At 38.6% G+C, this 15,810-nt stretch overlaps 1 long non-coding RNA gene across 1 annotated transcript; it reads right to left on the reverse strand.

Moving 5' to 3' along the window:
• Nucleotides 1-11,278: 11,278 nt before the first annotated feature.
• LOC309473860 lies at nt 11,279-14,494 on the reverse strand. Its single transcript, XR_014197120.1, has 4 exons — nt 14,430-14,494; nt 13,890-13,946; nt 13,326-13,385; nt 11,279-13,235 (listed from the first exon to the last, which is right to left on the reverse strand). It is a non-coding gene; the product is annotated as an uncharacterized lncRNA (long non-coding RNA).
• Nucleotides 14,495-15,810: the final 1,316 nt, after the last annotated feature.

The raw sequence follows: 15,810 nt of genomic DNA on the forward strand, positions 1-15,810 counted from the left end.
TGCTTCTTATAGCCCCGCGCTGCCGGGCAGAGTATGGTTTCCCGATCTTGTGTCCCTCCTCGACGGGCATCCTCTGGAGCTTCCTGTCAGGAGGGGCCTTCTGTCCCAAGCAGGGGGCTCAATATTTCACCCCCGCCAGAACTGTGGAACCTGTGGGCTTGGCTTCTGAGGGGGCCCAGCTCATAGAGTCAGGTCTCTCAACTGAGGTTGCTGAGACCATTCTACAGTCCAGAGCTCCCTCCACGAGGAAACTTTATGCCCTGAAGTGGAGAGTATTCACTTCTTTGTGTAGTGACCGTCGGTTGGACCCAGTCAACTGCCCAATTGGTACAGTTCTGGAGTTCCTGCAGGACCGGTTCACTGCAGGTCTAACCCCGTCCACTTTAAAGGTTTATGTGGCGGCCATAGGTGCTTACCACATTCCTTTGGGTGGAATGTCTGTGGGGAAAGACCCTTTGGTATCTCGTTTCCCTCGTGGCACTTGGAGGTCCGCCTCCCTTTCGAAATCGGACCAGGAGGCGAATAATTTGCTTTGCCCTGTTCGGGCGTTAGACGCATATGTCCACAGAGCTGCCCTGTGGCGTAAGAGTGATCAATTGTTTGTTCGCTTTGGGCCCCCTAACAAAGGAGGTCCAGTGTCTAAGCAAAGGATGAGCAAGTGGGTGGTTGAGGCTATCTCACTTGCTTATGAGGCGGCTGGACAGCCTTCTCCTTTGGCTGTCCGGTCGCACTCTACTAGGAGTATGGCGGCCTCTAAGGCCCTTATATCAGGAGTATCTTTACAGGACGTTTGTGATGCGGCAGGCTGGTCCTCACCGCACACCTTCGTCAGGTTCTACTCGTTATTGTCTTCCTAGTGCTGCGCAATTGATTTCACACAGGACAGACATTTGTAGCTATGGTGGCGTTGGTATAGACGTTACCCATAGCGTCAATTCGACGCAACGCGAGTTCCCTTGAAAGGGAACGCCTCGGTTACGACTGTAACCTCGGTTCCCTGAAGAGGGAACGAGCGTTGCGTCACCTTGCCATATCTCCTTCATGCCTGTCAGCACGACTTCAGACTCTACGAAGCTTTCGTTTTCTGTTTCGGGCCGGCTTTTATAGCTTCCTGGTACGTGACGTCACCCGCCTCTGACGTTCCGCCACACCATTGGACTGATTTTACATGTGCTTCAAGACGTCATCACGCAAAGCGTTCCCCATAGCGTCAATTCGACGCAACGCTCGTTCCCTCTTCAGGGAACCGAGGTTACAGTCGTAACCGAGGCGTTTTCTCTAATAGGTGAACAATCTGCTGAATTGCTCTCATCATTTCAGATGTCATATGACTTATATCAGCACTTTTGATTTGCGCCTGCTCAAACTGGATTTTTCTTCATTTCTGTCTGAAAATTTTGTCCTAGCCCAAATTATCCCTAAAATCAGAGGGAATTGATAGGTGAATAACATGTAGAAGCACCTAACCCTGGTTGTAAGCTTACACTTCACATAAAATAAACTTGTCCCTCAAACCTGATTGGTTGATGGGAATGTTGTTCCAGGATCAACAAAGATGTTGATCCAGGAACATGTTGCACTTGGTGAAATCAGTCATAGAAGGAAGGAGTTGTAGAAGCTAAGAGAGCCACTGGCATTGAGTGAGCAGCGCCCTCTACTGTTTGTCTTTTTAACAAGATGAGAGATTTGTTCAGGTGTATTCTCATATTTTATATGTAGTTCAGTTTGCCAATTGACACTATAGTAGAATAAAAGTATATTGGTGTGAAAGATCACAGCACAGACCTTGAGTTACACAACAGCTAGTGGATTAAAAAGACAAGCAGGTAATTTAATTATGATTAGCAGTGTGAAAAATCAAAAGACCCAAAATATCTGTTAGTGAAAGACAATGGGCAAACATCAAAATCCAGATTAGTCTTCATGAGGTAATAAACATAGTAAAAATAGAAAACTTTATAAAGAATTTGCACAAATAAATAATTTAACTTAACATCATGATTGAGTGGCAGATGATGATGATGACGACAATTTTCTTCATGCAGCACCACATATACAAACACTGTACTTACATACATGCATACATATTCTATTTGCTTTAAAAGCTTTCAGTGCTTAGAGCTAGATGTGGAATACAATTTTTTTCTATAAAATATATAAAATAAAATCAGCCTTTTTATCAGATTATGTGAAGGAATAATCAACAGATTAATGGATTATCGTTAGTTGCAGCCCTATTATGAATTATTATATAATTTAACTAGCCAACAATGATATTAGTGGATGCAGACAATAAATATGTATTGATTTGCAAGTTAGCAAACATAACAAAGCATATACTTGCACGCTTTAAATAAACCAAAATTATTCGTTCATTTACTTTTGTTATAGCAGAAAAGTCAAATGGCAGTAATGATTGACGATCACTACATAAATCTTAGCGTAACCTACAGTGTGTCTTTGCTTTCTTCTTTTCAGCTGCTCAATGTTTCTAAAGAAACATGCACACAATATGCAAAACATCACACATCTATTGCAAAAGAAAACACTTTATTCTAAACTATTGTAACTCTAGCCATATACCTAAACCTGGATATGACAAATGTAAAACACTACCATGTGTCTTTTGCGATAACACTTTAGAATAATGTTCCATCATCATTAATGAATAACTACAGGAACAAATGAGTAATGCAATATTAACGTTCTAGTTACTATTAACTAACAAGACACTCGGATTAACAAATTAGTTTGTAGGCTAATTGCACTAAGTTGAATGTGTTAGTTCACAAGCTAATAAAATAACTTTTTTTTTCATACCTCCCGGAGGACTACTAAAACTATATATACAGGCTTATAATTATTGTGAATAATGCATAATGTATAATTAATCATGATAACAGATCATAATGACTCAAGTATTGACAAATCCTTCGGCACTTGGATCAGTATTGAAGTGAAGCACATGACACGAAACACATACAGTAAACTCCCTAGTAATGGGTTTTTGTAAGGTTTTGGATAATGACGACAAGTGTTATACGTCCTTCTAAAATAATTACTAATCACTTGGAACAGTATTATATCATGATCATGGTAACACAACGACTAGTGGACAAGTTCTATAGAATGTGAAATGTAAAATATTCTAGCCTGTGCTCTACCAGTGTGTTTTAATGACACAGACATTTACTCCCTCTGACATTTACAGTTTTTCTCAGTCGCTTTGGTGCATTTCTCACATCACTATTTACATTTGCACAACAGTTAGTTCAACCTCCACAACATTTAGTCATTTGTGCACATCATAGTAGCAGTTTCTCATTCCTTCCTACAAATTGCAAATGCTTTTGGACATGTGCATCAATTGCTTTCATACAACTCTCTGCTGTTTTATAACATTATCATTTGCTTATGTCATGTCAGTCAAAATTAACTATACTTGTCAATGCTGAATAGTCATTCCATATAAAACTAATAGTCCTCATTTCATTGCTTGAGTCATTACATACAAAAATGTTGAACTAGTTGTCAAAATCTGTCAAGCAAATTTTACACATTTTTTAAAATCTTTTTTAATCGCCACTCGAGGAGAAACTTTCCTCTCTGCATTGCAAGAGATGATAGTCGCTGTGATGTAGATGAAATTAAGTGGCCAGACAGAGAGGAACGTCTGGATGTGCATGAATGATTACAGTACTATGTATGTTGTACGTTCAGTTCCAATATGTACTGCAATATTGTTTACAGTGTTGCGCAGCTCTACCCAAAGGGAGTTTATGTTTGTTGTAAATAAGGGTGTATTTTTTCTTTCACACAATGCTGTGAACAAATTAGAATTGCAAAGAGCATATGCAGTAAAAATGTGAAACATACATATTCAGTGTCTTGTTCTCAGTTACCTCATGAAATACAGTAATGTGTAACTTTACTGTATTTTTCAAATGGCTGTGCAAATAGTATATACAGTAGTGCTGTTTTGAGCATTTTCAGCTAGTGTCACCAAGATCTGACTTTTTTGCATTGGAAAACATTTACAGAGTAAACTGTCATAACGAAAACATGACAAAGCCATTTGACTATCTTGTTCATAAACAATGGTGTCAGAACTTTTCATCTTGATGACACTGACACTGAAATGCACCAAAGCGACTGAGAAAAACTGTAAAAAAATAAAGAAAATCTGCCCAGTCCTAAATCAAATCCATACAGGGCCTGGGACAACATTTTTATAAGCTGGTTTTTTCTTTCTTTCATTCAAACATCTTAACAAATTAAGCAATTCCTCATTTGTGAGTTTGTGATGTGTGACATCAGTAAACGACAGAAGCTAGAGAAGATATATATATACGAATGATAGATAGATATAGATATAGACAGACAGACAGACAGACAGACAGACAGATAGATAGATAGATAGATAGATAGATAGATAGATAGATAGATAGATAGATAGACAGACAGATAGATAGATAGATAGATAGATAGATAGATAGATAGATAGATAGATAGATAGATAGATAGATAGATAGATAGATAGATAGATAGATAGATAGATAGATAGATAGATAGATAGATAGATAGATAGATAGATAGATAGATAGACCCTCAGGGGACCTGGAAAGCACAGGTACTTCCTGGGAGGATGTGGTGGGTCCGGGTTCTCATTCAGGGGATGCGATGGCCAGCCACAGATGCTTCCTCTGGGGATATGGCAGGTCTGAATTCACCTTCAGGGGACTTAGCAGGGAGGGACAGGTTCTCCCTCCAGGTACCTAGTGGATCAGGTTATTCCTCTGGGGATGCTGAGGGCACTGATGTTCCTTTTGGAGTCCTGGCAGGTGTTGGTGGTCCCTGTGGGGGCCTTAAGGCCAAAGGTGTTAAGACATCTGTTACGTCCAAAGACGTATTCTCTTATTATTTTTATAGGTGGGTTATTGACTTTATCTCAAGTATGTATCATTGTTGTTAAAGAACTGTGTTTTGGTTTTCTGCTGTGTTTTTTCTTTTCTTCTGTTTCTTCCTCTCTGGCTCCTCCCACTCACTCTCTCTGGCAGCTTATTGTGTGGAACTGATTTATATTCTTATGGTTGATGGTAGTGTTTACATTGCTTCATAAGCTAAGGTAACTACTTTACTGTGATAGTGACTCCACAGTGATTCTAATTGTGTCCTACCTTAAATGCAAGCCTATGTGCTCATTTACAAGTGCTTACCACTTAAGCCTGTTATCATGGTTATGTTTTTTTTCTTGTTTTTCTTGTTTTGGAAACTGTAGGCGGGTGGATGCCATTTTGGTTATATTCTGTTTATCTCCTGTTTTGTGGCCAGGCAGGGAGTTAGTGTATATTTCTGTTGTTAATTTATTTTTATTTGAGCAGTCTCGTTAAAGGTTTTCACTCCCAAGGCAGAATTCTTTTGTTTGTTATTATGGCCTTGCCCCCTCCTGAAGCTAATGCTTCCTATTTAAGTTGTTATTTTAGAATACCTTGTTTCGGTTTTATATAGGTAAATAAAGACTTTGAACGTGATCTGGTGGTTTGTGATGTTGTGGCAGGGCTCAGGCTAGCACTCTTTGAATACTTTAATATTGTTGCGTCCGCTTAAACTCGTGTGGAATGCAACACATCCCTTATCAGATGCCATCTGATATTTTCAGATTTCCTTTCAGTCGAGGCCTGGCGGGCAGTTTCTCCCTCAGGGGCACAGGCTCTTCCTATTGGGATCTTGCAGGAACGGTTGCTCCTCATAAGGTCCTGGAAGGGACTGGCACTTCCTGTTGGGACTTGGCAAGAACTGGTGCTTCTTGTGGAGCCTCCACTGTTCCCCACCACTGGCCGGGAGTCGGGTCCACATACTCATTCTTGTTAGATAAAGAGCATAAATTATCTTCTAGTTCCATTACTGCCCTCCACCGCCCTGAAAGAAGGGCTGTAATGAGCTCGTCACGCTTATCAAAGGGGCTGGAGGATTTGATTTCTTTGAAACAGATGGTCAAGGTTGTTTATTTTGGTGGATACACGTCTTTGTTGGTGGTGAGGCAGGTTATACAAGAAAGGGTATCATTTTGCAAGATTGTGAGAGAATAGATGAGTAAACACATAAAAGCCCAGAAGCTGGTTGTCTAAGCTTTTATTTCTATTTTATAATTATTATATATTTAAAATATATTAAAGACTATAGCACAATTAGACAGTTATATGATTTTCACTTAGAGCCTTCATTTGCGAAGAAACAGACTTTGACTTTACTCTGCAAGTTCTTTAAAATCTGAATGTTTCTTGTACTGAAATTCTGATATGTCACTTGCATAATAACTTGGAACAAAGTGTAGGCTATAGCCTGTAGCCAGAAATGTACTTTTGTGCTTTTATCACTATGACTAAGTTTGGTTGAGTGATCTGCTAAATGATAACAAGCTGTATGTCACATTATATGATCCTTCTGTAAATTTGAAGCTCTACTAACCTTTGCAGCTTTACTTGCTCCTGTTCATGCAAGTGTTAATAGAAAGGGCGAGTCAATAATGATTTCCAAAACCCAAAACAATAATGATTTGTTTAACTTTTATATCTGCATTTTGGCCGTTCGTTAACACGACAACAACGTTTTGGGTGCCTGAAAACGCAAACTCTTGAAAACGGGTTTCAAAGTGCAAGTTTTTGAAAACGGTCTCTGTGTAAACAACAAAACCGCGAATCTCTGAAGACGATGACGTCATGTACATGCGTATTACATGCATAGACAGTATATAAACTGGACACAGCTACCCCATTGGATTCAACGGAAAAAAATGAAGTCAATTAGAACAACTAACTTCCTGATGGTCGAGCGTACTGCGCAGACTCAAACTGAGCTTGACGACGTAGATGTGACGTGAGAAACCCGTCTGTCTTCTAGTAGCTGTGTCAAGAGAAATCTGAATCATTCCCTTCCGAAACTTGCAGAGGCGGAGAGTGTGAGTAGGAGGTGTCCATGAGCTAGGAGCAGGAGTAACTTTTGCTAAGTATTCTTATTAATTACTTTGTCATTTTGCCTCCACGTCCCCCCGATTGCCCGCGAGCTTCTCCTCCTGTCCATACGGTAATCTCTCTACTGTGCGACAGAGAGTCGCGTGGTTATGACGCAATCGTTAGCCTATTTTTACAAAAACTGCATCTACGGGGCCATAACGTAAGATACAAGGTAATGGAGCCTTTTATACATTTACATATCGTGTTTCTTTAGAAATAAATAATGGACAAATGGAGTCTTTAAACGCCTTAGATGTAAAGTTATTCGCTGTCAAAGTGACGCCAAAATAAATGAGAAGTCAATGGGATGCTAACAGCAGGTGATGGTCCGCTAGCCAATGGCGGCGCCCGGGGAAACTTCTAAATAATATAAAACCCTGCCCCCCTGATTACATGTTCAGTCTATAGTATTTCAGCGCCATCTAATGGCCTGGCTGCAGAATACATATCAGTAAATTCGGTCCGTGCGTTTGGTCTTAAAGTGACAGCAGCCTAACCCCACCCTAACCCTAACCCTAATATTCCTGCTGTCGTCTGTGTCATTAATGTTAATAAAATAAAATAAAATCATCCTCATCATCTACCATGTTCGAGAGAAAAGAAAATAGTGAGGAGAGCAGTCAGGAGGAAAGTGATGATGACAGCTTTAAGGATAAGTGTGCCACGCAAAGTGTGACCAAGAGCATCCCCAGATGCTCCCTTGAGAACTAGACCAAAAAAGTGATGTGCACCCCTGTCTATAGCCATGTGCGTTCGGCTCGAGTACATGTAGTAAATGAATGCGTATGTGCGCAGGCGCGCATAGTCTTTCTTTACAAACTATTTGTCTGGCATGAATAATACAGCGCTAATAGCTGTCTTTCCGAAGATAAAAAGCATGAAATGGTGTAGTGTCTTGCAAAAGGCATGAAAACAATTAATATTTTGTTAAAACTGAATAGATATTATCGAATTATCAAAAGATTTGTGAGTGATTTAGCCCACTCAGATAAAGAATTAAGTTTCTGTCAAACAAATTAATTGTAGTAAAAGGGAAGCTGTAAAAAAGCCACTATTGAGCTATTTGTTAAGTACCTGTAGCCATGGGGATTATTTTGTGATAATGACCAATTGACTGTTGTGATTGACCAGTCAGAATCAAGTATTCCAGACATCTGTGTTATTATAATTATTATTCAACAATATTATTGATCTGACTGTACTGACGCTGCTGAATGAGAACTGAACTGAGCTTGCGGAACTGCTTTATAGATGAAATGAACTAATTTAATAATTGATGATCTTTACAACGGAACTGAATCAACACTGAACTGGCTTCAGCTGAACAATAGCCGAAATGCTTAATTTTCCTGTTATCACTGTAAAGCTTCTGTATTGTATAAAGCGCTATATAAATAAAGGTGACTTGACTTAATAATGGTAATTATCGCTCACTGGATTTTGGTCCAGGTTTGATCTGTGGGAACTGGCCTCAATACACGACTACTATCATTTGTATCACACAGTGAACTACCTTCTTAAACGGCAAACAGATTATTACAGTTTCAATGCGACACAGATATTAATCATCAAAACGTGACTGAACATGAAGCTTATGCTGGTCTTTAAAACCTCACTCATATCCACTGTCAGCTAACAACCCTCTGAGATTCATAACACACAACACGTGCCTTGGGGTTCGGCTTGCTAGTTAGAGTGATGCCTTCCACATTTTTTAAGCACTATTGCTTTTTTGGCCCAGCATTCTACATCACTACTGGTTTATATTAGACTCTTGCAGTGGGAGGTCATGGTTTGTGTGCAGAACATTCAGTCTGTCATGTTCGCTTCTGCGTATGCAATATGTGTTGATATGGTGCAAAAGTTCTGATATTACATAAAAGTAGTTGCTCTGTTGCACAATCATAAACCATTATAAAGACAACCCATGTGGTAAATGACTAAACCCATGCTAACAGGGAATGTTCTCAGAACTTTGGATAACGTTCTGGCAAGGTTCTCTCAAAGTTAGCACAAATTAGCACAAAACGTTATTTATATGTCGTTTGGTTTCTGTAAAGTTTTAGGTGGACGTTAGTCTAACGTTTTTTTTAAATGTTACTGCTTGTTTCAGAACGTTTAGAGAACATTCAAAAGTAACATTCCCATAGTGTTTGCTAAATGATAAAATGGAATGCTAACTTAATGTTCATATAACCAACAACAACATCAAAACAAACAAAAAACATTTTTAAAACATTTAAAAATTGACGTTTCGAACATTCAGGGAACATTCAGAAATAATATTTTCATAATCGAATGGGAACATTAGCAAAACACTATTAGAATATATTTTTGTTAGCTGGGAAATGCAGTATCGACAGTAGCAAGCCACACTGATGAGATATACATTATCCTCCAATCCCATTGACCAGTAGTCATATACAAGAACAGATATTGTGTATGATTTTGTAAGGATTGCCAATATGTTTGAACACATTGTGCCTCCAGGACTCAAACTATACACAAGCTGATATATTTTGCAGTGTCTGTATACAGTCATAAAATAAATCCTGCAAAACAAACTGCGCAGTGCTGATGCATCATTGTGTTGGAGAATGACAAACTTTTGTCCAATCACTCTGCTGATTCCACCCCTACGTGATGTAGTTTGTAATGGATTACATCATCAAAACATCTGTTGACCCATGCATGCTTCATAATTCACATATCACTTCAGGCATTTCAGTGTGACAACGCCTGTTTTTATTGCCCGTGAGATTCCCATCCATTTCAATCAATGTACCCTTTTGTCCTTTCATCTGTCCACTGATTTCATATGTTTGCATTTAAATGACAAGGGATTTATTATATAGTAAATTAAATTTGACGTGGGAAGCTTGAATCTGTGTGTGAGAGAGAAACCAAAGACGCCAACAGTTGGTATTTGTGCTGAAATACCCAATGGCTACAGGACAGTGTGTTATGGCACGTGCTAATGGATCTGCTTTGGTCTTTCTGCACTGCAAGCCACGAAAAACACAGACCCCACTAAGCTTAGAACTATCAGATCAAATGAGTTGGTCATGTCAATCGATCTTATTACAGTATATAAACATATTCTTTAGGGAAAATGGGCACTCCTTTAGATACCTCACATTCACAAGACCCCCTGGAATACACAATTTGAAATCTGCCATCTTTGCTAATAAACATGAACATTTTGGACACAGTTGTTCAACCGAAACTATAAATACCATGTGATTACTCTGACATCATAACAATGCTGATTGTCTGATGGCACTTCAAGAAAGCTCACAGTCCTAAACCCTATATTTAGCTTTGACATGAAGAGCTGTAGAAAGGGGGAAACAGGTCATTTTTGCCTCCAATAAAGTCCATCACTTGCAAAACATCTGCTGTAATATAATGAAAACCTACAATTGAATGCCTCTCAATGGAGAAGGATGCAGCATGTCAGCAGTCTGGCTATGCTAACAAGCTAATCCGTGAGTCAGTTGCCTGTTCCCAAACTGTAGTACAGTCTTTTCATCACCTCTGACGTAGCTTGCCTTCATAAAAAGCGTTGACATCACACTATTCCCTCTGAGGAGCCAGACATGGGATGATTTCAGTAAACTTTCCCAACATTGGTTTCCACAAGCTCATTGACACTTTGTGGTTGGATGACTTGTTTAAATATTGGCTGGAATGTCTACTTTGCTGACACACTTGGGAAATTTGAAATATATTAAAATGGAATATATCTGAAAGCTTTCTGGATCTACTTGCAGACCATAGTGTGACAATAATGGCTGCCTTGATTGGTGTCTTGGTGTTGCTAACCCAGAGTAAAAAGTGGGTATTAAAGTTAACCCAACATTGAAACTATGGACGCTTTTGACCCTGATAAGTTTTAGAAAATAAACTCTCCTACTTTTCAGAATTGCACCCGCTATTTGTCTACTAATAGTCTTCAACAGTGTATAACAAGCCCAACAGGGAATGTTCTGTTATGAGCAAACAATCTCTCAGAACTTTTGGTCAGTTATCTGGTCTTTAATAATGTTCTTAAAATGTAAGCACAAAAAAATTATTCATCGTTGTTCATGAAACTTTTTTCTGAAACCTTTTAGTTGGATGGTCGCTTGATGTATTTTAGAATGTTTTCAAAAGTAACGTTCCCATAATGTTTGCAAAAAGATCAAATGAAATGTTCCTCTAATGTTCTCATAACCAAAAAAAAAAAGAAAAAAAGAAAGACTTTACGTAACACTTTATTTTTTAACATTCTGTTGACTATAACTTTGCAACTACACTGTAAAAATAAAAGGTGCCTGGAGGAACCTTTTGGGGTTCTTCACTTTGCCACACCGGCGGAACCGTCTGTAGATCCTCTAGGCACCCTTTAAAAAGGGGTGGATATTCATTTTTATACATACACTTCCATGCACATGGGGGAAAAAAGCTAACTATAGATTAATATCAATGAATACACACAAAAAAATTGTATAATACATAAGCAACATGAACAATCAACCATGTATATACACTCACCTAAAGGATTATTAGGAACACCATACTAATACTGTGTTTGACCCCCTTTCGCCTTCAGAACTGCCTTAATTCCACATGGCATTGATTCAACAAGGTGCTGAAAGCATTCTTTAGAAATGTTGGCCCATATTGATAGGATAGCATCTTGCAGTTGATGGAGATTTGTGGGATGCACATCCAGGGCACGAAGCTCCCGTTCCACCACATCCCAAAGATGCTCTATTGGGTTGAGATCTGGTGACTGTGGGGGCCATTTTAGTACAGTGAACTCATTGTCATGTTCAAGAAACCAATTTGAAATGATTCGAGCTTTGTGACATGGTGCAGTATCCTGCTGGAAGTAGCCATCAGAGGATGGGTACATGGTGGTCATAAAGGGATGGACATGGTCAGAAACAATGCTCAGGTAGGCCGTGGCATTTAAACGATGCCCAATTGGCACTAAGGGGCCTAAAGTGTGCCAAGAAAACATCCCCCACACCATTACACCACCACCACCAGCCTGCACAGTGGTAACAAGGCATGATGGATCCATGTTCTCATTCTGTTTACGCCAAATTCTGCCTCTACCATCTGAATGTCTCAACAGAAATCGAGACTCATCAGACCAGGCAACATTTTTCCAGTCTTCAACTGTCCAATTTTGGTGAGCTCGTGCAAATTATAGTCCCTTTTTCCTATTTGTAGTGGAGATGAGTGGTACCCGGTGGGGTCTTCTGCTGTTGTAGCCCATCCGCCTCTAGGTTGTGCGTGTTGTGGCTTCACAAATGCTTTGCTGCATACCTCGATTGTAACGAGTGGTTATTTCAGTCAAAGTTGCTCTTCTATCAGCTTGAATCAGTCGGCCCATTCTCCTCTGACCTCTAGCATCAACAAGGCATTTTCGCCCACAGGAGGACTGCCGCATACTGGATGTTTTTCCCTTTTCACACCATTCTTTGTAAACCCTAGAAATGGTTGTGCGTGAAAATCCCAGTAACTGAGCAGATTGTGAAATACTCAGACCGGCCCATCTGGCACCAACAACCATGCCAAAATTGCTTAAATCACCTTTCTTTCCCATTCTGACATTCATTTTGGAGTTCAGGAGATTGTCTTGACCAGGACCACACCCCTAAATGCATTGAAGCAACTGCCATGTGATTGGTTGATTAGATAATTGCATTAACGAGAAATCGAACAGGTGTTCCTAATAATCCTTTAGGTGAGTGTATTTTAAATCATAAAATGTTGAAGTTTGGGATGCCGTTAGACTGGAGACTGTAATGTACACTATGGCTTTTGAAAAGCTTAAATGTGTGACTTGAATCAACAGTGTTCATAAATGGTTGTTGAGTATTCTCATGAAACAAGATATATAGAGGAAGTAGAAGTAGAGGCTTCGACCCGGAAACACTATTAAGGTGCAGTTAAATTATCTGTTGTTCTTTGAATGTTCACTGGTGAATTCCAGTCATTTCAATAAGAATCCACACGATCAGCAATTTGGTTTGTGGTAAAAAATGTCACTATGGGACCAAGTTGGTGTGAGGTTTAAAGAGTTAGAAAAGTGAAAAGGTACAGCAGATTAGTTTTCCATTTGTTTTTCCTCTTTTCTGGTGGATGGTCCAGGCACTTCAATGATTTTTAGGTCTACAGGAGGATTTTTATTCTTGTTCAAACTTGTATTTCAGCTTACCGAGATCCCTGCAAAGTAAAAAATGTACCGTTAGTAAGGTTATTAAAGTGATAGTTGTGAAATTTAAATAATTTCCTCAGCCTTGTGACGTTCCAAACCTGTTTTGTTTTCTTTCTGTCTGTGGAACATAATGCAACCCCAGTCACCATTCAATTTCACTGCATGAAACACAAGCAAAAAAAAATGGTGTAAATCATTCATGAAACCATTCTTATGTACACTTGTCTAGTTCAATTCAATGCAACAATTTATGTAAAAATGGTTAAGCTCCAAAAATGTCCCAGAAAAGATCCTAAAAATAATCAATGAGTTCACAACTCATGTGTTATGGGTTGTGTTGTAAGTCTTCTGAAGCCATATAATAGCTTTTTCCTTTTTTTTTTTTTTGTCGAAAAAGACTAAACTTGAAGTTATAATTCAGAGTTAAAATGTATTAAATTCAAATGCAAATGATAAAGATATAAGAAAAAATGCATAGCATTATTTGTGAACCAAACCTGTGATATTATTTTTCTGAGTAACATGAATGAGATTTGAGAGCATGAGGGAAGATTTTCAGAGAATAACTGATTAAAAAACACAAGTACACAGTCATACAATACAATTTCACACAGAGAAAGTTCATAGTAATAAAGTACTTGCATGTGTAGTAGGTAACTTACTGTAATTCAATGTTGCCACTGAAATGTTCAGATTATTTTAGAAATGTACTGGTTGTTCTGGGAAAACAAAAGAACAAAGCTGATTATTCACAACATAATATTTATTGACCAGTAAATGGCTTTAAAGTGGTATTTGAGAGAATGAGGGCACCTGTAGTAAGTAAAGTTAGGCTAAACAAAAACAGACCAAACTATATTAACCTGCTTTTGTTATTCATAACAAACGCCAATGACGACAGCAGGAATCAGCTAAATTAGTTAGGCAGCGGCTATATCAGCAATTTGAAGACACAGTTGTACAGAATATGTTGAATTGAATGACTAAATCAATCTAAGACAATAAGTCAATCATTTCCATTTGTTCATTAGATCAACGTAGTTAGCATCGCGGCTAAAACCTTCATACCAGATACTGTGCAATAAACGAGTGGTAAACACTGTAAAAACGTAGTAATGTATAATACATTTAGTTTATATATTTGTGTGTTTGAATATATAGTGAGTAGACTGTATTTATATTTATTTGGCGAGTTTACAAACCTTGTAACGGAGAGCCGAACAAACTGATGAGAGGAGCCGTTACTTTCACTCCCGATGACGTCGATCAGCTGAGCTGATGGTCTCATGGTAATAAAAAGGTGACTCTAGAACCTCTGAACTAAATACAAAAGTGCTTAAAGGATCCCATAAGTTCCAGCAAGAACCTCAAAGATTGTCAATGCTCCTCCAGTAACCCTACTATAGGAGAAAGAGCTTTGAGGCACCTAAATTACATTTTGAAGTTCCTTGAGTATCCGACAGGATATTTGAGGCTCCTTTAGTTTTTACATGTCAACTAACTCTCATTAGAGTATTAGACTGTCTGCTTCATATCTGCTAACTCTTTATTGTGATGGTCCTCCAACAGACATTCTTCAAAATGACACATCATGTATCACAACCTGGAGGTGGACATTTTTAAGAATTATAATAAAAGGCCTGTTACTTGCCAAAAAAGTATACACTATCAATCAGACAATAGAAGGCATGCAGTATAAGGCAACAGGTTTTTCAGCAAAGTTTTGATCATGTTGATAATTTAGAGGACTTAGAAATTGCGTATGAAATGATACAATAGGCTTGTTAAAATCTTACTCATATCTACTGTCATCTAACTGCCCTCAAAGGGTGCGTCTACACAACAACATTTTCAACTAAAAACTGAAAACATTTTATGCGTTTTGGCTGTTCATTTACACGGCAACTGCATTTTGAGGGCCTGAAAACACAAACTTTTGAAAACGGGTGTCAAAGTGCAAGTTGTTCAATCTAGGTGCGTAGTTTTTCTTTACAAAGTAATCTTCTGGCCTGGCAGCAGAATACAGCATTTTTTGTCGTTCTCATGGATCCGTGCAAACGGGAATCGTTTTGACAACGTTGTCATTTGTAGGCAAAAAACTCAAGGAAAAACTTTTCCATTTTTTTGTAGCCTACATCGTTGTGGTGAAAACGTACCCTAAGATCCATAACACACAACATGTGTCCTGAGGTTTGGTCTGCTCATAGTGAGAGAGATGCCTTCTACATTTTTAAAGCACTATATAGAAGGTGAAATAAAATGTGGAAGTCATCACTCTCACTATAAGCAGACCGAACCTCAGGGCACATGTTTTGGCACATGCTGTGTGTTATGGATCTTATGGAACAGTGGATTAGACGTTTTTTTCTGAAAGACACATTTCCAGTGTCATTCATTAAAACCACATCTCAAATTATGTATTGTGTTTAATAGCATTCTGTGGTGGAAATTAAATTTTTGATTTTGAAATGGATTACCCCACTGAAGGCTATTTCATAACTAGGATTTTAAGTATCCTAAATTTATATTTATCCTATATTTTTTGCATAATTAAACAAAATTACAGTTTGATTTTGTTAGTTT

The sequence above is a fragment of the Leuciscus leuciscus genome, assembly GCF_965113295.1.
Source record: "Leuciscus leuciscus genome assembly, chromosome: 14".
Taxonomy (NCBI): domain Eukaryota; kingdom Metazoa; phylum Chordata; class Actinopteri; order Cypriniformes; family Leuciscidae; genus Leuciscus; species Leuciscus leuciscus.